The following is a 24,838-nucleotide window of genomic DNA, read 5'->3' on the forward strand; positions in this document are numbered from 1 at the left end:
TTTCTCCTCCCACTCTTTGCCTATCTTGTCTATTGAGAAAGCTCCTGCTTGGAAGAATTTATAATCTCTTACTTTGTGGTCTATAGTGCCTTGTTCAATGGAGCTGTAATCTTGGTTTGTTTCAATTGCTGTTTTCATATCTTGTATGAATAGTTAGAGCATTGGTCAATGCTCAGAAGGCTGTGTCTAGACTGGCAAGTTTTTCCGCAAAAGCAGCTGCTTTTGCAGAAAAACTTGCCAGCTGCCTACACTGGCCTCTTGAATTTACGCAAGAACACAGACGATCTCATGTAAGATTGTTGGTGTTCTTGCGGAAATGCTATGCTGCTCCCATTCGGGCAAAAGCCCACTTGCACAAATGCTTTTGCGCAAAAGGGCCAGTGTAGACAGCTCAGATTTGTTTTGCGCAAAAAAGCCCCAATCACAAAAATGGCGATCGGGGCTTTTTTGCACAAAAGCACGTCTAGATTGGAACGGACGCTTTTCCGCAAAAAGTGCTTTTGTGGAAAAGCGTCCGTGCCAATCTAGATGCTCTTTTCCACAAATGCTTTTAATGGAAAACTTTTCCATTAAAAGCATTTGCGGAAAATCATGCCAGTCTAGTCGTAGCCAGAAATGTATCTCCAGAAGTGTCAGAGCAGCCACTAGCACCCATGGGGCAGGCGATGGGACATAATTTACTTTATGCCTCCTTTGTGTCCCTGGCCTCATCCTACAGGTGCCAGAGTTTACACTGGTTCCTGGCATAAATAAAATAACTTTAGGGCTGCTTTAATGTGTACTGCTGGCAGATGTTCACTCCAGCAGCCAATATCACCAGCAGGGGCGGATGAGAGTGCCGCGGGGCCCTGGGCAGTGCCGCGGGGCCCCAGGCAGCGAAATTTCGCGGGGCCCCCCCTTTGACATGGTGCATGCGTGGGAGCCTTGGGAAGCGCGGGGCCCGGAGCAGCTGCCCCGCTCGCCCTGCCCTAGATCCGCCGCTGATCACCAGAGAGATCATGCCATAACCTGCTCTGAAAAGCCTCCTACTGTAGTGGTGAGGTGTATGTAACTGGCCCTACACCACAACTGGAAATCCTGTATCCCTACAGTGATACAAAGATGAAGGGCTGAGGATTTGGGCTACAGCCTCTACACATTATGGCTGTGTCTAGACTGGCCAGTTTTTCCGGAAAATCAGCCACTTTTCCGGAAGAACTTGCTAGCTGTCTACACTGGCCGCTTGAATTTACGCAAAAGCACTGACGATCTCATGTAAGATTGTCAGTGTTCTTGCGGAAATACTATGCTGCTCCTGTTCGGGCAAAAGTCCTTTTGCGCAAAACTTTTGCGCAAAAGGGCCAGTGTAGACAGCCCAGATTTGTTTTCCACAAAAAAGCCCCAATGGCGAAAATGGCGATTGGGGCTTTTTTGCGGAAAAGCACGTCTAGATTGGCACGGATGCTTTTCCGCAAAAAGTGCTTTTGCGGAAAAGCGTCCGTGCCAATCTAGACGCTCTTTTCCGGAAAAAGCATTTCCGGAAAATCATGCCAGTCTAGACGTAGCCCCTGTGTATAATATATTTTTAGAACCCAAAATACCAGGTTGAGGGGGGGCACCATGATTTCTAAATGTTTTCCACTCCATAATAGAGCACCACTCCCAAAAGCTGACATTTCTCCTGGGAAAAAATCATTCTGGCATGACTCAAATGTTTCATTTTGATAAAATGGAAGAGTTTCATTCTGATTTTGACATTTATATTGTGTTATATTGTGTTATATAATATAGCATTTAAAAATGAAAGGAAAAATCATTTCAAAAGAGAAAAGTGAAAAGTTCTTTTCCATTTTTTAAAAATGAAGTTTGGTTGAAAATGATAAGTTTCTGTGAAACGTGGTGCTTTCAACTATTTGGCATTTTTCAGTGGGAAAAAAAATGTCCTGTAAGAAAATTTCCACACAGCTCTACTTGTATTATTTGACATTTCCACAACATGATCAAGTGTGCCCTTTGCTACTTTCTCTGATGAAATATCATAGGAGAGGGGAGGTCTGCTTATAGGAAATGTATTTTTTTTACAACTGTTTAGGGTTCCTTCTGACCATTCCTCTTTACTTAGTTCTAGTTCAAGGTCTTAGTTCTACTGCTGTAAGACATTTGCACTATTTACTTTTGAGAGTTCAAACTGTTTTACAAATAATCAGGTTGCACCCTTTATAGGTTACTGGTCTTGAGAGTTTCCCTGCTGGGTTTATTTCACATGAACATTGCTTAGGTGGGAGTAGAGCTGGTTGGGAATATTTTGATAATTTTTTTGGCAAATGCCCATTCATGAAAACCAAAACTTTCCACAGAAATGTTTTGTATCTGTTTTATGGGAATGTTTCTCTGACCCAGGATGGAATTTCTGGTCAGAGAAAAATACACCCCAAAATAGCCCAGTGATGAGGGCATCCTCAGGGATGTGAAAAACAGAGGGTTCCAAAACATAGGATGTCCTTTTGCTGAACCTGAATTAGGCAGAGTATTCAACCTGGGTCACCCACAGCAGTTACCAATCCACTGGGTAATGGGCTTTTCTGGGAGAGCTCATTTGCTTTCTCACCCTGGGTGACTTGATGGCTCACCCCCAAACAGCTGGAGGACTGGGGCTAGCCAACCATGATTACAGAAGAAGCCCCACCTGAGAGGAAGTAGGTGATTCCAGCATGCAAGTTGCAGGGAAGAGGGAGAGTCTAGAAAACTGTGGTGAGTAAGATAGTTCCTTCAGGTTCTTGAGATAACAGAAGTGACTAGATTAGCACAAGCATGGCTTGTGCAGAGGCACATTCTTGGGAGGGGAGGCAGAAAGACAGACCCTCTGGGAGGAGGAGCTGTGCTTACCTGGGTCAGTTTGCATTCTGGTTTGAAAAATTTTGTGTTATTTTGGATTACCAGGAGAAAGATACTGAACTGGGTTTGTGGTAGTAGACCTAAGGAAAGTGGACAGCTGGTGAAGAATGCTTGATTTCCGTTGGACTCTGTGCCACTTGTTTAAAAAACCCAAAGAAGGGGAAAAAAGAAGTAGGGTGCTGTGAAGGCATTCCTGGCCTTGAACAGTGTTGGGGAGGCAGTTGACCCTATTGCACTCAATTTTGTTTTTTTTTAAATTTTTTTTTAATGTATTCAGGTTTATCCTGGTGCAGAATGGAGAAAACATATAAAAAGCTTGACTGTTTTACAGGTTAGGAAAACCATTTCTTGCTCAACTCTAGAAGTAGTATAGAAAGCACATTCTTGGTGCAAAGTTTATCCATTGTTCTCAGTGATCCCTTGTTGTCTGAGGCAGATAATCTTTATGACTTGTGTATATGGAAGCATAAGCATCTCCTGAAACAAGGTCCTGAATCTAGGATGTGATGTTGCTTTTGGTGACTTCAGATGCTTATACAAGGTCACTAGCCAGGACGTGTTATCCTGAATACTATAAACCTTGACATTTTGTTAAATGTGCCCTTTATGGGCCACTGAAAGGTAAAAGGACAATACAGTCAGTTTTTGCAAAAACTAGGCCTTGGTGAGGCCTTGCCCCCTACTTAGGCCCTGACCTTGCGTGGCTGTGAGTTCCTGAGCAGCTTGAGTTCTCGCTGGCTTTAGCAAGAGATGAGGGCATTGCACATCTTGCTGAAGTGCTCAGCATCTTGCAAGTAGGGTTGTCAGATGTCTGGTTTTGAACCGGACGATCCAGTATTTGAGCTTTCTGTTTGGGAAACAAATTGAGAAAATATAAATGTCTGGTATTTTCTAAATAAGATGTGATGTCAAGTGCGTCTGTTACTTTTGTTGAAACCATCTGGCAACCCTATTGCAAGATAATGCCCACAGCATGCAAGGAATGGAGAGGTGCTTGCTGCTCCAAAGGAGGGCAAGGAGGGATGAGTTTGCTTTGTCCCTCATCTACAGTGTATGTTGTGTGTCCCAAAGAGCACTGGAGGAAAGTATATTTCTCTTGAATGCTAAGGAGTGTTGGGAGGCACCAGCAGTGTTAATCCTGCTCTGACTTGGCCTTGCTTAGGGCTGCACCCTAAAGGCACAACCTGGTGTTTACCAACTGCAGTGCTGGGTCTATATGAGCACTTACAATGGCAGACAGATACTGAGTTGTCTTCAGCAGGTATAATTCAGTGGCGCTTCACCACTTTATACCAGCTGAGGATTTGGCGGTGTTTGTCAGTGACGGGTGATGCAATGGGACACTTTTATTTTTCACAAACTGCTCTGCAATGGCTACGGTGCCCAGCTCTCCAGCTAGTCTGTGTGGCCCTGATGTATTTCTTAATGCCCTGTGCCCTGACATGCTATCTTTCTCTACAAGGTTCCTTTATCCTCTGTCTTATCAGTCTACTGAAATCTGATAGTTATCCTGATTTGGCTTCTAAACAGTTGATCTGACAAACTGAAAGCAAATATTACTATTGAGAATTTGAGGCTGGGCATTGTGTTCAGAGCTGGATTAACATTTTGAGGGCCCATTGCCCACTCAGTCCACCCAATTCATTCTTTGGTGGGAGCTGTCGTGAGAACCACAGGTCCAATGATGCATACCCAAGGGGGGAAGGACAGAACCAGGTGGACAGTTTTACCAAATACTATAAATTCATCACTGTCATAAATATATTTTATTTATTCTAAGATTTTTAATAGGCCATGTTAATCATGAATTTACAGTATTTATTCTACGATTCCTAGTCAGAGACAAGGATGGGAATGGCAAGGGGAATAGTCTCTATTCTAAAGATATCCAGCTACACTAATTAAATAACAGTGATAACTACAAACTCTATGTACTACCAAAACCAACTACAACACTAAGCTCATACAATGAAGAAAATCAAATCATACATACCAACTTACACAGCACACGGAACATTTCAAAGATATCGGTTTGGTTGCGAAGGCCTTGGTTATGCCCGAAAGTCGGGGGAGATGGCTGGTTGGTTGATCAGGACGGCAGCGCTTTGGAGTATACGGGAAGGCACACGCATAGTGGTACGTGTGTTGCGAAGACCTCCTCGAGCGAACTGGGTATTTATCCTCAAGCCTGCACATTGGTTTCCCGTGCTTGCATATTACCATATATGGCCCAATGGTCACCAAGTGGGGGGGGTCTGTGTCCCAGGGGTTGGGCAGAAACTGTGCAGGTTTCATGTGACCAGGTAAGCCCCTCAGTTCTCACGCCAAGGTGATGGGTGGGAGAGTCTGAGGTGATTTCCCCTTTTCACACCTTCCCTTTTCTAAAGGCAATGGTATGCATGAATGGTGCGGCCAGTTTCTCCCAAGGAGTACTGCAGCCCACTATAGCAAAAGCAGCCTGGCCAAACTTTTTATTGGGGGGGGCAGTTTTTTCTCTAAGAGGAGCGAACTGAGACCACTAGCACCCTAATCCAGTTTGGGGTAGGCTTCCAAGGGTAAGATTTGTGCACATATTCCCCACTCACACCACCAGTCCCTTCTAGCAGCCGGCTCGCTATTCATAGCCTGGCTCTCAGCTTTCCCCACTCCGTCCTCCTCCTCCCATTCCTGTTGCTAGCCAGCCAAGGGAATGCTGGAAAATGTAGTCCCTTCCCTGCTCCAGGGCCTGGTCTCCTAGTTAAGGAACTGGCCAAGGAACTACAACTCTCAGGGTACCTCCGGCTCCACATCATGAAATGGGGCCTGTCTGAGCTGGGGCCTGGAGTCACAGAACAATTGGCCCAATGGTAAATCCACCCTTGACCATGTTCATTTCATTGATTGTGCCTCTGCCTAATAAGTCAATGACAAGTTTTTCTACCAGCTTAAATGTTCCACTGCAGTACAGAGAATAGGTGTGTTATGCACTCTCATGAAAGGCAGCATGGTTATGGGAATGAACAGGGAGTCATGAGCATGGTTCTGTTCCTAGCTTCACCGCTGACCTGCTGTGGGACTTTGGGCACGTTGCTACACTTCTTTGTTCCTTCTCCCATTCTTTGTCAGTCTCATCTGTTTAGAATGTAAATTCTGCGGGTATGTCTACACTGGAGCTATAAGGTGTTACTTCCAGCTTGAGCAGTCGAACTAGCTCTAAGCCAGCCAGTACACTAGAAATAGAAGCGTAGCTGCTATGACACAAATGTCAGGATGAGCTAGTCTCCCTGGGTATGATCCCGTCCAAGACCTTGCATATGAACCCGGGTGCATATGAACCCTTCCATTCATTCAGTCACGGTTAAACTTCTATGTTTAGCATGCTAGCTAGATCAGAGCAGGTCTGTTCAAGTTGGAAATTACACCTTGTGTGTTATGCACTGCTTAGCTCACTGGGGCCTTGATCTTTGTTGTGTTCCCAGGCATGACCATAATACACATCATTGTGGATATCTCTGTAACTGGTTGGCTCCTGTTTCCCTACTCTTTCCCTTAGTAAAGAACATAGAGGGGAACCAAAGATAATAAATATCCTGATTTGACATAATGTATTAAGTGAACCCACAAATGTTAATCTTCATAAATTCTGATGCTGATTTCTCAGGAGAGGGGCTGTACCTTCCTCTCCATCCAATTCTTTTTTCCCTTTGTTGCTCTCTGAGGTAAGATCTATGCTGTGAATGGTGACTGCATCAGATAGTAATGGTAGGTGAACTTTTCCTAGAATACATGAATAGGGAAGAAGCACGTCCCTTAATCATTTCAGTGAAGGGTGTTATAATTTAGCCAATAAATTGTTCTCCCAGATTTATTTTTGTACCACAGTGGGCACAGAAGACCATTTCATAGACTGATGGAGAGTAGGAAGGTATTTCATTATATTAAATCTGGATGGCTCTAATGTTCTGCGTAATGCTAAAGGCAAAATAGTCACCTTAGCTCAACAGTGGCTTTATGCCCACATACAAATCCCGCTTGGTCTATAACCTGCTATGTGTGGAAGTAATTTAGCTGATATTACTGCTATTGGCTTGGCCAAGATTTTAGCATCTCTGCTCATTAATGAAATAATCTAGTATGAAAAGAATAACAATTGATCTTTTCCAGGTTTGGGTATGGTCTTATGTTACAAGCTTTTCGTAATGATGAAAGGAGAGTTTCATTACTGAAACTGACCGTAAATATTTTGAATAAAAGAGCTGTCAGTTCTTCCTGTGAGATGCTATGGTAGATGTTTTGGGGTGGTTTACCCCTTGATCCTGCATTCCTGTAACTTAGTGTCAGAGCTCCTATTGACTGTGATAGGGCAGGATCAGGCCCTTGACTCTTTTATATTGTTCTCCATTTAGTTTTAAATGAAATAATAAGCTTAAACAATCATGGACATTTGTCAATTAAAAAATCTGAAGCAATGTTATGGTATGATTCCACATTCTCTCTCAACAATTGTCTATAACTTTTCGCCAACTATTATTTTGATGCTTTTCAATGAAAAACACAAAACAAAGAAATGATCTGTAACTTCAGTTTTTGAAAACAGTCCTGCTCAGAGTAGGGGTTAGCGTGCTAGGTAGCCTCTTGAATTTCCTTCCAGAGCTAAATTTTTATGATTCTGTGAAAGAAAAATGGAATTTTATCTTCATGTTTGATGGGGTGGAGGGGAAACGAGAGAAAGGGAAATGAAAACACATTTTCCCCACTTTATCTTTTTTTACACTTTCTCTGTCCCTTATTTTCCAGTGAAGAAAATGGGAGTGGGGTTGAAAGGGTCCAGGGGAAGCAAAAAAACTCAAACCCAATATATCTGGGTTTTTGAAAACTGAAATGAAACAAGGTACTTCCTTTTTGGTTTGAATTTTTTCATTGAAAAATCAAAGCTAATTTGTAGTTTTTGATCAGCTCCTAGCTAGCCAGTTACTAAAATAAAGAATTTGGAGTGCTAGAGCAATAATTTGCTCTTAAGAACGCATACACGTTTTACTTATTTTTAAAATCAGGTGTTAATGAACAGCTCTCAAAAGTCAAGGGGCACAGTTGTCTAAGTCAAGTAATTGAATGACATTCTCTTTCAACTATGACAGCTAGCACTTTAGCTCGCTCTCCTCCATTCTGAGTGCTCTTCCTTTCCTTCGATAACATTTGCAGATAGCGATCAAGAGAGATCAGTGTAGTTACACTGAATATCTGAAGTTGGTACTAGAACAGACATGTTGAGTGATTTTTTTTTTTTCAGTTGCTTAATCATTTGTTTAATGAGTCTGTCCAGTTTCAAGATGTCCCACCAGATTCTTGAAATATCCTTCGCAGTGTTTCTATAATTGTGTAGAGGTCAATAAAAATTAAGTAATGTCTGCATTCAGTATCTTACTTGGGGATAGAAACCATAAATGAGGATGTTTGACCATTCTAGTCAGAGATTCAAAAATGAAAATGCATGAGTACTAGAAAACATGTTTTTAAAAACAATTTTATGCTAGAAAATTCAGTGTAATTAGAAATCCAAACATTTTGCAGGAATGTCAATTTTGACAATTTTTGATTGGGGGGGCTCAAATCTTTTCAGCTTTTATTTCAGGAATGTGCCTTTCATTTTGGTAATCTCAAACTTTCATTTCAATATAATAAGTTTTGTCTCCACTTCCTTCTTTCATTTAATTTTTAGACTTTTATATTAATTTGCATGTTATAAATATAAATATATTATAATGCTTTTAGTAATCAGAATCAAACGTTTTGACATTCCTGAACCTAAATAATTAAAATTAAATTTTGCAATAGTTATTGAGAAATGTTACATTTTGTTTCATGGGTAATTGCAAAACTTTAGCTTTTCTGATTTGGATGAAAACAAACTGTGAAATGTTGAAATTTAACACAGAATAGAAATTCCATTGTCCAGCCAGCTCACCTGTAGTTATCAAGCATTGATATTAATTCCTTAAGCTAAATCGGTCCATTATGTTAAACCCAAGTTTCTTTTGTTTGTGTGTGTGTGTGTGTGTGTGTGTGTGTGTGTGTGTGTGTGTGCTTTTTCTTTAGAAGCAAATTCTAAATCTTCACTGTACAGTTAAACACACTTGGCTTTCCTAGGTCAGCAGACTTGGGCCTGCAGGACTCGTGGGCTATATCTACACTGCCCCCTCATTTACTTTGTTTGCACAAGAGGTGAAGCATGAAATATTGCTGCGCCTCATTTGCATAATTAATAAGGTTCCATTTTTGAGCAAAAAACCCCTCTTGCACAAGAGCTGCTCTTTCTGAAAGAGGAAGAACAGCTCTTGCGCAAGAGGGGGTTTTTGCGTGAGAAAAAGAGCCGTGTAGACAGCTCCTTTTTGCGCAAAAGCCTCTTGTGCAAAAATGGAGCCTCATTAATTATGCAAATGAGGTGTGGCGATATTCCATGCTTGGCTTCATTTGCATGTTTTTTGCACAGGAGTGGGCAGTGTAGACGTAGAATCTGTAGGGTTATGAAATTGGGGTGTAGATGCTTGGTCTTGGGCTAGAATCTGGGGTCTGGGACTGTGTGTGTTGACGGGGACACAACTTAGGATTTTTCACACAACAGAAGGAGACAGGAGCAGCAAAGAAGAGTAGACATGAGTTGCTCGGGGGAGGGCTTTGAGAGCTCAGTCGGCAGATGTAATAGGACTGCTGGCAGGGCTGGCCTTACTTTGAGGCGGACGCCTCAGGTGCCAGACTCTGGGGGGCACCACTAGGACCCAGAGAATTGAGACCTTTCAAAGTTTTGGCCCAAGCGAGGGGGGATGGGGGCGTCATTTGAGCTCCCCGCCTCAGGTGCCAAAATGTTGTGGGCCAGCCCTGACTGCTGGTGAGACTTCACCAAAGCTGGAGACCCCTGACAACCAGATGGCTTGGGCAGTTGCCCTAGGAAAAGGGAAAGAACCAGCTTGGTCAGGAGAAGCTGAGGCCAGAAAGAAGAGGGGTGTGGGAGGATGGACTCCCCTGAGCAGAGGTTGGACTCCCAGGCAAGAAGTCTGGGAGTGGAACATGTGGGGTGCCTTTTGCATGAAGACCAAACTGCAGGGAGACTGGTCACTGTCAGGCCTGGGTCAGGGGCCAATGGAACTGGGAACAAATGCTGTTGATTCTTAAGTGGGTGACTGGGAAGTGGTATCTGTGCAAAGGAGAATGGAGAGAACCTGCCGTGTCTTTATTGTGGACATTGGAGTTGGGTTTTACTAGAAGGTTTTTAGGGAATTTCTGTCCTGGTGTATATGAATAAATTATGCCAAAAGATGGAATGACGTGAGAGACTCAGACTCTTCCACCTGTGAAAGGAACATAAAGGGGAAGTTGAGGTGGGTGCATAGGTGCCAACTTTGTGGGTGCTCTTGGGCTGGAGCACCAGCAGAAAAAAATGGGTGCTGGAGCCATGTGGATCAGCACCTCCCCCTCTCTTCCAGTGTGATGAGCTGTTCAGCCGTGTGCAGAAGGTGCTGGGGGGAGAGACGGGAGTGCAGGCAGGAAAAAGTGTGGGGTGGGAATGGAATGGGGCAGGAGGAAAAGGTGGGGCGGGGTGGTATGTAGGTGAAGGGGTGCTATAGGGGTGGAGCCAGGGTTGAGCACCCCCAGGGAGTAGAAGAAGTCAACACCCTATTGGAGGCATACTTCTCATGCCAGAGCCTGCTACTGGAGGGGCCAGCTTTTTTACAACCACATTGCCTCCAAACACATCCTGGTTGCTGATCTATGCTTGTACACGACATTCACATTTGCATATACATTCTGGTGCCTGGAAACAAACTCTGTTCTCACTTACAACAACTCTCCTGAAGTCAGTATAATTTGCACTAGTGGAATTGAGAGCACAATTTGGTTAAGATATGCATAACCCTGGGGTAGGTAGAGATTTCATGTACTGAGTATATGGGAAAACATTTCTTCTGGCAGATGTTTTGCTCCTAATGAGATCTGTTGCTGTGTTGTTTATGAATAATAATTATTATTTTAATTTTGTATGATAGACTCCAATCAAGATCAGGAGCCCATTGTGTGGGGCACTACACAAACACAGAATAAGATAATTTCTTCCCCATAGAGCTTGCCATCTAAAATAGAAATGACAGAGTGGGAGGGTAAACAGAGGCACAGAGTGGAGAAATGACTGCCCAGGTCATACAGCAGGCTAGTGATATAACTGTGACTAAAATCCAGGTCTGAGTTGCATTCCTGTGTTCTATCCACTGGACTACACTGTCTTTCATAGATAAAGCTCTGTAAGTACATCTGCTATGTTAATAATCACAGTGGCAAAGGGGTGCTGTGGGCAGGGGGCAACAGAGTGCTCAACTTGGCAGTAGTAGTAAAGGCTTAATTCTGCCCCTGATCTGTAGTTTACACGCTCATCTGTTTCCAGTGGCAAGCTCTACATGTAGCATTAGTACAGGATCGCACCCACAGCTTGTCAACAGCTTTTCTGTCTTTATGTATCCTGAGATTAGGCAGGCACCACTTACAATGTCTTCTCAGGATGGGCAGCAGTCCTAACTACGCCTACAATTATAACTTAGAAGGCAAGAGGTGTATGGAGCTCAAGGCAGGAACCATCAGGTATACATTATTCCCTGCAATTTAACCTCTTGAGGCGGGGAGGAAGGTCTCTGACAGGAGATTTTTCATAAAAATCATGACATTAACCACTCGCAGAGGACTGGATGGAAGCCACTTAACGTGTTTCAGTTTTGCCCCGATGTAGATTTAAATCCATATATTCCCTAGATAGAAACACATTAATCCTATAGACTGCACCACCCAGTGTTATGGACTCTAATTTATAACTCACATATCTTAAAGCAATGTCTGAGAGCAATGTGGATTTTTTTTATTTATTTACAAAAGAGTTTAAATGTGGTATTTTTCACTGTATAAACTTCAGGCTTGACATATCTACTAGAGCAATAAATCATGGCTGTTTCATTTACAAATCATTAGGGAGACTGAAGGCTCAAAGTATTTAATTTATCCAAATCACCCTGGATAGTTTATCATGTATAATGTACTTTTTATTTTATTCCCAAGATGACTGGTGCAATTCCTAGCAACTCGGGTCTGCAGTCAATGCAAATCTACTAGGAGTTGCCAACTTTCATGAAACTAGTCAGTAGCAATTACTTTCAGAAAAGATATCTAAGGACTGGATCTGATTTTGCTGCTAATGTTGTTTACAAAATTACACCAGTGATAAAATCATCATGAAATCAGAATCAGAACTTCCAGTATTTAAGACTTAATGCACTCTCTCTAAGCCCTGGTCTACACTGGGGAATTATTTCAAAATTTCACCGCTTATTTTTGAAATAATTGGTGTGTCCACACTACCAAGCCCGCTATTTCAAAATAAGGGGCTGGTTATTTTTTAAATCTGTACTCCTGCTTTCCTTGGGGAATAACGCTTATTTCAAAATAATTTTGAAATAGTGGTAGTGTGAATGCTCCATTGCTGCTATTTTGAAATAACTACCCCCTACGGTCATTGAAAGTAATCACTCCCCAAGTGCTTCCTGCAGCTGTGGATATGCTACCTCAACTTACAGTAACAGAGCCTGGCTCGGACTAATTTCAAGGCTTCCCCATAATGGGGACATGCTGTTTTGATTACATTTGTGCATAGAGGTCATCTTATTCTAGGCACCATAAAATGAGCTAAAAAAGAGCGCCTGAGCTTACAATTTGGGAATAGGTTAAGATGCAACTGATGGAAGAAGCACACAAAATGGTAGGTCAGAAGGGCAAGGTATCAAGCTCCTCCTGTTTTCCTACTGGTTGAACTGCCATGATGAATCATGGCAGTTTGTGCCCATGGCAGATCATGGGAAATCAGACAATTGAGAAAAATGCGGGGCATGAAACACCTGCACTAACTTTTGTGAGGCATGAAGAGAGCTTAGGCAGACAAGTTTGATATTTCAACTTTTCATTCCAATTAGGAGAGGAAACAAATGTTAAAACTTAGGATTTTTTTCTTAGAAGATGGAAATTCCAATTTTTGACCCCCTCTAAACTTGGATTCGTTAACTGGTAAGCAATTGGTTAAAAAGTTAGCCAGCTACGTGCTAGCATCCCTACTCGTACCTAGAATATGCAAAGTGATTTCACTTTTAGAGCTACTGTATTTCACTAGTTAAATTACAGCTTCTTATCACATGTAGAAAGAGAATAACCATTTCTGTGTAATTCTCTAATAACAATAATAAACACAGATGACAGATTCAATGGTTTAATTTTAAAGGTTTTTTTACTTATCTAAAATGTCCTACTGAAGGATATTTATATACACAAGAAAAATAAAATGGTGACAGTTGAGACTTTGCGCCAACTGTAGATGTCCAGATCATGTATACAAACTGTGATACAATGGATAATGCTGGCTATAAAGTCCTATTCACAGTCAACTTATTCATGATATAAATATAATTTGTTATAGCTTAATAATTTGCATTACAGTAATGGCTTAAACCCCCAATAATAGATTAGGATCCCATTGAGGTAGGCATTGTACAAACACATAACAAGCAATGGTTCTTGCCCTCACGTCAAAAGTTTACAATTTAAGTAGTAGGTAAATTTGTGCTCCTGAGTCACTTAGATAATTCTGAAAAGTAAATATTTGTGCAGTCAAAAACACATTTCATTTTGATTTTGAAGCTTTTAACTTCCCTTTTTTACTTTAAAAGTCCTTTTGAACTGAAAAGTCAAAACATTTCCTTTTAAAAGCTCCAACATAAAAAATGTTCCAACTTTGTTGGAATTAAAAAATTTAAATCACAGAAATTTGCAAAATGTTTTTCAATCTGAATCTATATTTTCCACTCAAAGTTCTGGTCAGAAAACTTCATCTCTAATCTTTAGAAATTTATGAAAATCCGGACCCAACCACTGTATAATTAACATTTTGGGTAGGTCTGCAAATACCTTCCCTTCCTCCTCTGAAAAGTTAGGTAGCTAACATTTGCAGATATGTCCGAAATGTCTCTGCTGGGAAAAGAACTGCTAAAGAATGTGGTTTAAAAAACAAAAACTGGCTTATTTGGACAAATCCACGTCTTTGAGTTTCCAAGGACAGACACATCATTGGTAACAGTAGTGATCTAGGTACAACTACGCAATGGTGATATTTTTCTCTGGGAATACGAGGTGGTTATCTAGCAGCTTTGCCATCTCTTGCATTCCTAACTCTCTAGGTCAGTAGAACAAAGAGCTCCTGTGATGTAACCAGAAAGCATAGTCTGTGATCATCTGCAGGTTTAATGAGTGTGCAATGAATCGATGCCTGCTCCGGTGGGAGAGAGCACAGGGAATTGCTCTGCTCCAGAGCTCTGAAGAGCCTAATACTATTAATAAAATGAGGCTTTTTACCACCCAGATTTTCAACTTGCTGTTTGACACCCAGTGGGAACTCAGTGTCAAAATCTCCTTGGTAGCTTTGAAAACCTTTGCTGAAATGCCCATTTTTATTAAACAAACCCCAAGGCACTTATGCTGTTCATTCATAGATTTTAAAATCATAAAGAACCACTAGAAAATCTAATTCAGTTTAGCACATGCCACAGAATTTCACTCAGTGATCCCAGTAACTTGTGCTTTAGTCAAGCGCATCTTCCAGAAAGGCATGGAGCCTTATCTTGGAGGGATGGTAAATAACCACTTCCTTGCTAGTTGTTCTATTAAAAATTATGCCTTACTTCTCATTTGAATTTGTCTGGCTTTAACTTCCAGCCATTCGATCTTATAACAACTGTCACCCTAGGTTATTGAGTTCTTAGGTAGCCTTTTCTTCCCAGGAAGGTACTTGTACACAGCCATCACCTCTTGATCTTCTTTTGATCATTGTACCAAATTAAGATCCTTCAGCATCTCAATGTAAGACATTTTCTCCAGGTCTCACAATTTTTGTGACTCTTCTCTGCATTGTATCCAATTTTTTTAATGTCCTTTTTACAATGTGGATCCCTGGAACCGGGGTGATGCAAGTGGAGGCATGAGGGGGTCACATGCCATAAATGCTGTGGGCGGGAGGGGCTGGACAGCAGGTGGTGGGGGGACTAGTGGGGCTGAGGGCCAGTGCCAGCAGTAGGGGTCTGTGCCCCCCACATTCATCAGCACTGCCGGGGAAAACATAACCAGGTGGCCCCAGCTCCCACTGCTCTCCAGCCATGCTATGCCACTCTGGGATGGGACGGAACTGTCCCTGCACTCCCCATTGGGAAGTGGAGTGATACAGTGGCCCGGGGAGCAAAAGCAGCTGGGGCTGCCTTACTCCGCCACTGAGTGCAGGGGGGTGGGTGGGTGGGTGTGTGTGTAAGCCTGCTGCCAGCTCTGGCCCCGCTAGTCCCCCAATCTGAGTTGGGTGGGGGAAGAGACAGGGCAGGGGCATGGGAAGGGGGGAAGCAGGGAGGGAGTGGAGCAGGGGTGTGGAGAGGTGACACCTAGGGTGGAGGGGGAGTTGACTCAGCCTTTCCCTGGGCTGGGTGGGGGAGATGTGGTTGATGTCCCCTCTGACCAGTCCCTCTGTCCAGAAAAGTGTGTGGTACAGGATGGACCTCACTGGTCTGACACCCTAATGAGGGGATTTCCTGGACAGGGGAAGGTCCCTCCCCTCCTGGTGGTACTGCCACGGGGTTTAGGGTTCCAGCCTGCCCCCGCTTCTGCTCTCTAGATGCTGCTGTTCCCGCTGCTGCCAAAGCTGGAGCACCATGGCCAGAGCTCTGCAGCCACTTGGGCAAAGGGCCAGGGATGGAGCTCCCTGGCTGTCACCAAGGGTGGAGCTCCCCAGCCGCTAGAGCCAGAATGGGGCTGGAGCTGGAGCTCTGCGGCTGCTGCTGCAGCCCGGACTCCCCACTATGCCATCCATTTCCCCCTCCTCAACGCTGGTGCTCCCAGCTGAGTTACTGGTGCTCTCTACGGCGCTCTTGCCCCACTACCAGACCTCCCTGTTTCTGGACTCTGCGGTCAAGGGAATCTGGATGTTGCCGGACCAGAGAGTCCCGGTTAAAAGAAGTACACCCTGTATTCCATGATTAGGCTCACATATTGTCTACACATAAATAAAACTGCTTCCCCATAGGGAAGTGAGCAACTAGTCAAGTTATAATATAGTCAAGTAGTGACTCAACTAGTCACTCTTCTCCCATCTCTTGCTGTCTCTATCAGAGGCTATGTCAACGCTATGAAGTTTTTCCGGGATACTGGAGCTATCCCGGAAAAACTCCTCAGTGTCAAGGGAACACGTCTGCTCTTCCAATTTTTTTTTTCCGGAAGAGCAGAAGTGCTCTTTTGGATGTCCTGTATTCCTCACTTTACGAGGAATAAGGACTCTTCTGAAAGGAGTTTTTTCCAACATTTGGACCTGTGTAGACAGGCCAAATGTTGGAAAAGCCTCTTCTGAAAAAAATCCAGAAAAAGGTACTCAAATTGCAATTTGCGTACCTTTTTCAGATTAAAAAAACAGCGGTGTAGACATAGCCAGAGAGAGACAGCTAAGGGAGGGCTTTAAAAGCTGGTTCCCCCTAGCACTACTCCACAGGGGTGGGGGCAGGGGAAGTAGAGGTGCAGCTAGGAAATGTCACGAATGGGGACTGAAGCGGTCCCTGCTTGTGCCGGTCCAACTGCCGTGCCTCTCCCTTTAAAATTTAGTACAGGTTGGACCTCGCTGGTCCAACACCTGAACAAGGGAAAGGCGGAACCTCCGTGAGTGGGGACTGCTTGAGTTCTCTCTGCTCTTCTGCCTTTTAAATGTAGTAAGAGCCCTGGGCAGCTCTTACTGCATCTAAAAGGCAGAGGCACAGCCAGGACAGCGAGTGCCCCACTCCACCCCTTATTAACTGATAGAGTGGTCGATGGAATTTCATGAAATTCCATCGACTACTTGATTAGTTGATCAAAATTTAACATCCCTACTTCCCCATCCTTCCGTGTCACTCAGTAAAAATTTTATTGTCTAATTATAAACGCTTCATTATAATTATGTGTTTATATTTTTCCCATTTGGGGTTTTGCTGTATGATCACAGATCAGAGCCAGACCCTGCCATCAGAAGTCATTTCTCTCACGGCCAAGCAAAGTATTCATATCAAATATATTATGTGAATTTAGCACCTTTTCATCTTTGCCTATTATCCAGAATCAGTGACTGATTTCTGTGCATTTGTCTGCCATTTTGGAATTTGTACACTCTCAGTCCAAAGATTGCTTATAGACTATTTTTGCTTTCGGTTTATCAGTTAGGGCTCTTGAGGAATTTTTCAATTAACAGTTATTATAGTAAATTACGATAATTAAACTCCGAATTGTTCATGAAATGGGGTCACTTTTTTGAAGAATTTCCTGACTGAAAAATTATTAGGAGAAAGAAAGATCAGATCTCCCATTTTAGTGTTTTGTAGACAAAACATTACTTTTTTTACTTTTTTGAAATGCTAGTGAATTTAGACTAAAGGTTAAAATAATTGAAAATATAAATGAAACACTTAAAAATGTTGATATATTTTGGTGAGGATTAATCCAAATATTACTGGAGGTTTGGTTTATGAAATTTTTTAACTTTTTTTGTCCTGATATAGAATATACAGATTTTTCACTAGTTCTAAACTTTTTTTTGGTAAACCATTTCTTGTCTATCTCTAGTCTTAGTGTATGGTGTGACTGATAATTTAGATTATCTGCTGCTTTTTGTACTCATTGATTGGATGATAGCTATCTTAAAATCTTTTCATTTTCCTTCCCTTGCTTATAAAAGTTAAATGTACCACTGCATGATTAAAGAAATATGACTTGGATAAATGGATTATAAATTGATAGAAAGCTGGCTAAATCATCAGGCTCAAAGGGTAGTGATCAATGGCTCAATATCTAGTTGGCAGCCAGTACCAAGCGGAGTGCCCTAGGGCTCAGTTCTGGGCCTCGTTTTGTTTAACATGTTCATTAATGATCTTGATGGGTTGGTTTGCACTCTCAGCAAGCTTGCAGATGACACTAAGGTGGGGGGAAAGGTAAATATGCTGGACAGTAGGGCTAGGGTTCAGAGTGACCTGACTAGTTGGGGAAGCTACATCTGGGGTATTACATCCAGTTTTGCCCCCCCAGCCACACAGAGGATGTGGACAGGTTGGGGAGAGTGCAGTGAAGGGCAACAAAAGCTAGGTCACATGTCTGAGGGAACTGGGCTTATTTATTCTACACAAAAGAAGAATGAGAGGGAGGTTAATAGCAGCCTTCAGCTACTTAAATGGGAGTTCCAAAGAGGGTGGAGCCAGGTTATTCTCAGTGGTGGAAGATGACAGAACAAGGAGCAATGATCTCAAATTGTAGCAGGGGAGATCTAGGCTGACTATTAGGAAAAATTATTTCACTAGGAGGGTGGTGAAGCACTGGAATGACTTACCTAGGGAGGTGGTGGAATCTCCATCTTTAGAAACCTCTAAGGCCAGGCTTGACAAAGCCCTTGATGAAATTTAGTTGGGATTTGTCCTTCTTTGATCTGGGAGTTAGACTAGATGACCTTTTGAAGTCTCTTCCAACCCTAGTCTTCTATGATTATATATTGGACTCTAAACAGTCAGTGAAAGAAAATAAAAACATTCATGACAGTGTTCACGGAAAAAGGTTTATGGAGACTGCAGAAGTGAATTCAGTTTATATTCAATTTCCATCTTTCTTTACAAAAGAAGAGAAATCTAGAAAATAGTCAAACGAATATTTGCAGTTTCCCCCCAGTATTTTTCAAGCTCTAGTGCTGAGCTGAATATCAGAGCGGTAAGTGGATCTTGTAGTTAGGACACTGGGTCTCAAAAGACCTGCCATAGACCCGGTGATATCAGGCAAATTACTTCTCTCTGTCCCTCAGCTCCCCATGTGCAAAATGGGGACAACAGCACTTTTTTTTCACTCTAGTCTTTAGATTGTAAGTTCTTGAGGTAGCGACGCTTAACATCTCCCTGCCTCATGCAATAGGGCTCTGACCTCAGTTGAAGCCTCAGATGCTGCCATAATATGCATAAGAATAACAAAAAACAACTGATTATTCTTACTTCAGAAATCAAAAGGAATCTTTTTTTTAACACTTCACTACCTCAGGGGAACAGCCTCCAACATAAATCAAAGTCATTTAAGTGAAGCTCAGAATGTCAGCTTGACCAGACAAACAGATGTAGCCCACGGGGCATTGCCCTCTTTTTGTTTCTACACGGCTCTCTACTAGGAACTGGAAAGGGGTGCCTTGCGCTCTGCGACAACGCATGTGTGGCGCACTTCTTGCTTTTGAAGAGCAGGCCGTGTTATCTCCTACATAGGAACCCTGTCTCAGTTCAAAGGACGGCTCTTGGAAATTCTGTGAAGTCAGGTCACCTTATCAGTGCATTCCCATGCTATAGGCTCTCCTGTGCTTTCCTTGTAAAAGCTGAGCATGCAGCTTTGGTGTGTTTGATTTATTTTACTGTCTTGCCAGGGCAATAAAAGGATGGTAGCAGAGCATTTTCCTGCTTCTCTTTGCTCTTTTCCAGAGAATGTACCTTTGAGAGTGTCCCCGTCAGGAAAGTGTTCTCTTGCAAATATTTACTCCCCTTCTGACTGTCAGTTGAACCCAAAGAGCAGGTTTTTAACAGTGCAGGATAAACTGGCCGAAGGACATTGGCCATTATCAGCATGCGTGTGTGTGTTCAGAGGAGACAGACGGTTGCAATGATTTACCACCTATATCTGGCAACCTTAGTATAAGTGTCCCATTTAAAACCCATTTGGAAACGGAGCTCCACTTCTCTTTCCTCCAGAAGTGCTGGATTTTCCCTTCCTCATTCATCTCGGGTCAGAAAAATTCCTGCCTGTACCTCAGGGGATTGGGTGAGACCTCATCTCAGGCTGGCTCCCTGTGGGAAGATTATAGAAAGCACCAAATAATCATCTGGAACATGGAACCTCCTCCTCTTCCCCCAAGCAAATTGTATTTTATGATTTTTAGAGTGGGGGGGGGGAGGGGAAAGGAAGAAGGGAAGGAGGAGGGAAGGCTAAACAAAGCCAGAGATGTTTGGGTTTCTCATAACGTCAGAGCGTAGGAACGTCACACTACACGATTCCATGTCGAAACCTAAGCCTCAGGCGAAGCACTCTTTTGTGCTGGGATTCCCAACCTCTGTATTAGGATTTGGAAGCCTCCAATCCAGAATCAGTGCTCCCATCACCCTCCCTCTCAGATGGTCCCACCCTTCCAGACATCCACACCAGAGTACAAGTGCCCTTTGCCTAACTCCCTAACCGCTCCCAAAATTGCCTGTCATCGAGTCCATGCTCCTATCCCATCATCTTTCTATTCCACGGGTTCACTTACATTCCAGGTGGGTAGGCAGCAAGATTTGTTTGCTTAGAGCCCTCGCATGGGACTATGGACTGAGGGCATGTCTACAATGCATTTTGAAGTATGATTCAGAGCTCATGGAGAGCATGTCTACGCTTGGGGTTTATTTCAAAATAACTTCCCTTATCATATATATAGTAGCCCCATGTCTGTGAGTCTGTAATGCTGAAATGCTGGCTGTTCCCTCTGGGCAGCCCAAGCTGTATGGGGAGTTCGGGGCCCAAACGGCTGCTTGCGCTGCTTGCTCCCACGCGGTGGCCCGGCTGAGTGGTGCAGAAGTCAGCCAAGCGCCTCAGCGGGAGGGGAAAGAGAGTGGGGCAGTGACGTACATGGCCAGGGGGTCCCATGTATGTCACCACCCCGCCCCCTTTTGCCTCCCGCTGTGGCACTCGGATGACTTCTGTGACGCTCAGCCGGGCCTCCGCGTGGGAGCCCAAACAGCCGCTTGCTCCCTTTTAGGGAGGGGGGGGGGGAGAGAGAGCGAGATCGAGATCGAGAGATCGGAGGCTCAGGAGAGAAGACTGATGTGGAGGAGAGACCTGAAAATCCCATCTTATGACAGGCTAATTGGCTAGTTTCAAAATAAGAAGACAGGCATCTATACTACCAAGTGCATTATTTTGATATAACTCCTGCTTGTGAAGAAGAATAACGCTTATTTGGAAATTATTTTGAAATAGTGTTAGTGTGGACACTCAGCTGCTGTTTCAAAATAATTGGCCTCCAGAGGCCCCTCACAGCTGCTCCTGTGGCCACTCTGATCACATCTACTGTTCCCCTTCTCCTGCAGAGTTTAAAGCTGCAGGGAGGAGGGAAATGCTATGAGGCATGGGGCTGGTGTGGTGCCACAAGCCATCCTTCACCACATCATCTGATTTCCCCTCCCCCTGCCCCCCATGGTTACCAAAATAGCTGCAGCCATCTCAGAAGCCCCTGATCAGGGATGAAAGAGGCCACCAGCCTGGACTAGTGTGGAGATTCTGGAGCTCATCAAGGTCTGGGGTGAGGAGACAAACATCCAGGATCTCTGCACCAAGAGGCAAAATGCAGAAGTCTCTGGCCGGAAGGCCACCAGCCTGGCCCTGAAGGGATACAGCTGCACCCTGGAGCAGGTGCTAATACAAATAAAAACTCTGGCAGGCCTACATGAAGGCCAGGGAGGAAAGTTCCCACTCTGGGGCAGCACCTCACGTGTATTGCTACGAAAAGCAGCAGGATGCCATCCTGAGAAGGGGCAGCCAGTCACCTTCAATCAGTCACCTCCTCCCACCTTGTCATTGACTCCAGGATATGTCCATCATCAGCTACTGCTCCTCCTCCTCCTCCATCATAATCTCGCCCTCATGGAGGCTGGACAGCCTGGACACTATGCCCGCCAGCCAGGATGTTGTCAACTGCTTGGAGCCGGTCACCTCCCAGGGCTCAGAAGAACCCAGGGAAGGCGCTGGAGGTGAGTTCTTTACCTCTACACATGCGGGGAGATGGGTGGTGAGGTGCTATGGCGTTCTTCGGTTGGCCCTCTCGGCCTAGGGCTCATACAACAGCTTCTGGGTGTGTGTGGGTGGGTGGGTGCACATGGAGTGCTACTCCGGAGCACTCAGCTCCATGATACTCTTGCTCCTCACAAGGTTCCTGGAGAGGCCTGCCTTACTTGGGCCTCTGTGGTGCAACACTTTCCCATGACAAGCTACCAATAAGGAGGCTGGAGTCATGGAACCACACAGCAGTGCTGCACACAGCACTGGTTCATGCCCGCACTGTTGGGCAGCATCGCTTCCAGTCAAGCACAGCGATGCAGAGGACGCTGATCCCCTGAATGGGAACCTGCCACGGGGAGGAAGAGGAAGGGACCCCAGTAGAACTCTCCCCAGAAAGCAGCGTCTGCCACTCTCACACAACTTCTATCCCTGCCTGCTGGAGGAGAGGATGGGGAGGAAGTTCTCTCTCTGTGAGATGCCACCACTGCTGGACCTGGCATGTGTGGGATATGAAAGGAAGCTGAGCTGTCTTGCATCCCCACCTTCCTGCCCACAGGTTGCTGGCCTGATGGGCAGCCTTCCTATGCCTGCTTGTCCTTGGGATGTGGAGGTAGTGAGGCTCCCCTGGGATATCCCTGCCCCTGAAGGAAAGTGCCTGCTGTGTAAGCAACAGATGGCCTTGCTTGAAGCACATTGCCATCGTCCGAACTGAGAACTTGGTGTCGGCTCAGAGATCAGGGCTAGGCTTCATGTGCGGTGTCTCCTGTGGTGACTGCCCTTGTCACTTTCCTTCTTTCTGGTGCAGCTGTGAGCATGGCATGTCCACCATCTCCTGCGCCATCTTCCTGACTCCACGAGACCCGAAGGCAGAGGTGAACCCGCGAGGACTTGGTGTGGAAGCACCTCAAGTGCCTCCGTTTTCCTCAGCCGGAGCTTTGAGGAGGAGTGTCAGGAGCTCTGGGCTGACTGGGAGCTGAGGAGGACCATGTGGCAGCAGCAGCTATCACACAAGCATGAGGCCATGTGCTTCTCTATTCCATGCATCATGGAGTGCATGGTTGTGTGTATGGATCAGTTCACCTGCCACCTCCTCGCACCTGCCCCCCTGAACTCTCTGCCTAACTTCCCAGCACTTACCCCTGCCCCTCTAGCCTCTTCTCCTAGCTCACCCAGGGGCTACCAGGGCCTGTGAACACGTGACAGTGGGACCTTGTGGGCAGCTATACCTCCTGAGTTACCCAAGGCAGGAGCCAGTCTCAGCCCCATTCCCCAGCCCTCAGCACCACTGCCTGTCTCCCCCATTCCAGGTTCTTTCCCCAGTCTCTCTTCGGTTGTATGTTCTTCAAATAAAAAAACAGTTTTGTTTTCCAAATAGAAATGCTTTTTTTATTTGGTCAGGGTGAGGTTGGGGGGGAGGGGGGGGAGAGGAAAGGCACGTAGGGGCCCCGTTTTAGGGAGGCCTGGGGAAGAGTGTCATAGGTGGCCTTGGCTGAAACTCTCCCTCAAGGCCTCCTGGATGAGCACAGTCCCCTGATGTGCTTGCTGACTGGCAGTGGTGCCTGGCTGCTCATAAGCTCTGGCCAGCTGATCAGCCTCTGCCCCCCATCCTGGCAGGAAAATCTTCCCCCTTGCTCTTACTTACTTTGTGGAGCACAGAGCAGGCTGCCACCTCCTGGGGGATGTTGTACTTGCTGAGGTCCAGGCGGGTGAGAAGACTGCAGAACCTCCCCTTGAGGTGGCTGAAGGCGCACACCACCACCACCATGCAGCACCTGCTAAGCTTGCCTTTGAAAGTCTCTTTGGTGGGGTCCAGGCTGCTTGTGAAGGTCTTCATCTGCCAGGGGAGCAAGAGGTAGGCTGTATCGCTCAGGATGCAACATGAGCATGTCGACGTCCCCGACGCTGATGTTGCAGTCGGGGAGGGGAAGTGCCAGCGTGCGTCCTGTGGAAGAGGCTCAAGTTTTGGAAGATGTGGGCAGCATGCACCACCTTTGAGCACCTGACGTAAATGTCTGTGAAATGGCCTTGAGGTCCACAAAAGCTTACAGCACCATCAAAAAGTACACCTCTCTATATTCTGGTTGGCGGCCAGAAAGGGGATGTGGGTACCATCAGTTCCCTCTCCCACAGTTGGGGAAGCCTGTGGTGGTAATGCCAGTGATGATGGGTCCACCTTGCCCAGAGTGATGACCCTCTGCAGCAGAATGGTGTTGATGGCCTTGACCACCTATAGAAATATAGAACCAAAGGGTTTCAAGAGATTTTGGGAGGTCAATGAGTCCAACCCCCTGCCTAAAGCAGGACCAACCACAATTAAATCATCCCAGCCAGGACTTTGTCAAGCCAGGACTAAAAAACCTCTAAGGGTATGTCTAGACTGCATCCCTCTGTCAGCAGAGGGATGCAGATTAGGCAGGTTGACATCACAAATGAGGCAGGGATTTAAATGTCCCATGCCTGATTTGCATAAAAATGGCTGCCGTGTTTTGCCAACTCAGCACTTTGTCAGCAAAAAGCGGCAGTCTAGAGGGGTATCTGTAGAGAAAGAAAGCCTTTTTCGACAGATCCTGTAAACCTCCTTGCAGGAGGCATAAGGGATCTGTCGAAAAAGGCTTTCTTTCTCAACAGATACCCCTCTAGACTGCTGCTTTTTGCTGACAAAGTGCTGAGTTGGCAAAACGTGGCAGCCATTTTTATGCAAATCAGGCATGGGATATTTAAATCCCTGCCTCATTTGCGATGTCGACCTGCCTAATCTGCATCCCTCTGCTGACAGAGGGATGAAGTCTAGACATGCTCTAAGGCAGGAGATTCTACCACCTGCATTCCAGTGCTTCACCGCCCTTCTAGTAAAAGTCAAACCTGCATGAGCACGGCCCCGACTGTGGATTTGCCCATGCCAAACTGTTTCCCGATGAAGCAGTAGCTGTCTGGCATGGTGAGCTTCCAGCAACGGGCTTCTGCAGGGAGGTCTCATGTGGGTGCCCTATTGCCTGTGGGCAGTGGCGAGCCACTTGCAGAGCTCCAGGAAGGTGGCCTTCTGCATGCGCAAGTTGTGGAGCCACTGCTGGTGGTTCCATTGCTG

General features: G+C 45.0%; 1 long non-coding RNA gene across 1 annotated transcript; it reads left to right on the forward strand.

Moving 5' to 3' along the window:
* The first annotated feature begins 2,609 nt into the window (after window positions 1-2,609).
* On the forward strand, window positions 2,610-23,103 carry LOC142826689 (uncharacterized). Its single transcript, XR_012900892.2, has 3 exons — window positions 2,610-2,730; window positions 21,563-21,725; window positions 22,559-23,103. It is a non-coding gene; the product is annotated as an uncharacterized LOC142826689 (long non-coding RNA).
* The last annotated feature ends 1,735 nt before the right edge of the window (window positions 23,104-24,838 follow it).

This window comes from Pelodiscus sinensis, chromosome 2 (genome assembly GCF_052426305.1).
Source record: "Pelodiscus sinensis isolate ZL-2025 chromosome 2, ASM5242630v1, whole genome shotgun sequence".
In the NCBI taxonomy this organism is placed as follows: domain Eukaryota; kingdom Metazoa; phylum Chordata; order Testudines; family Trionychidae; genus Pelodiscus; species Pelodiscus sinensis.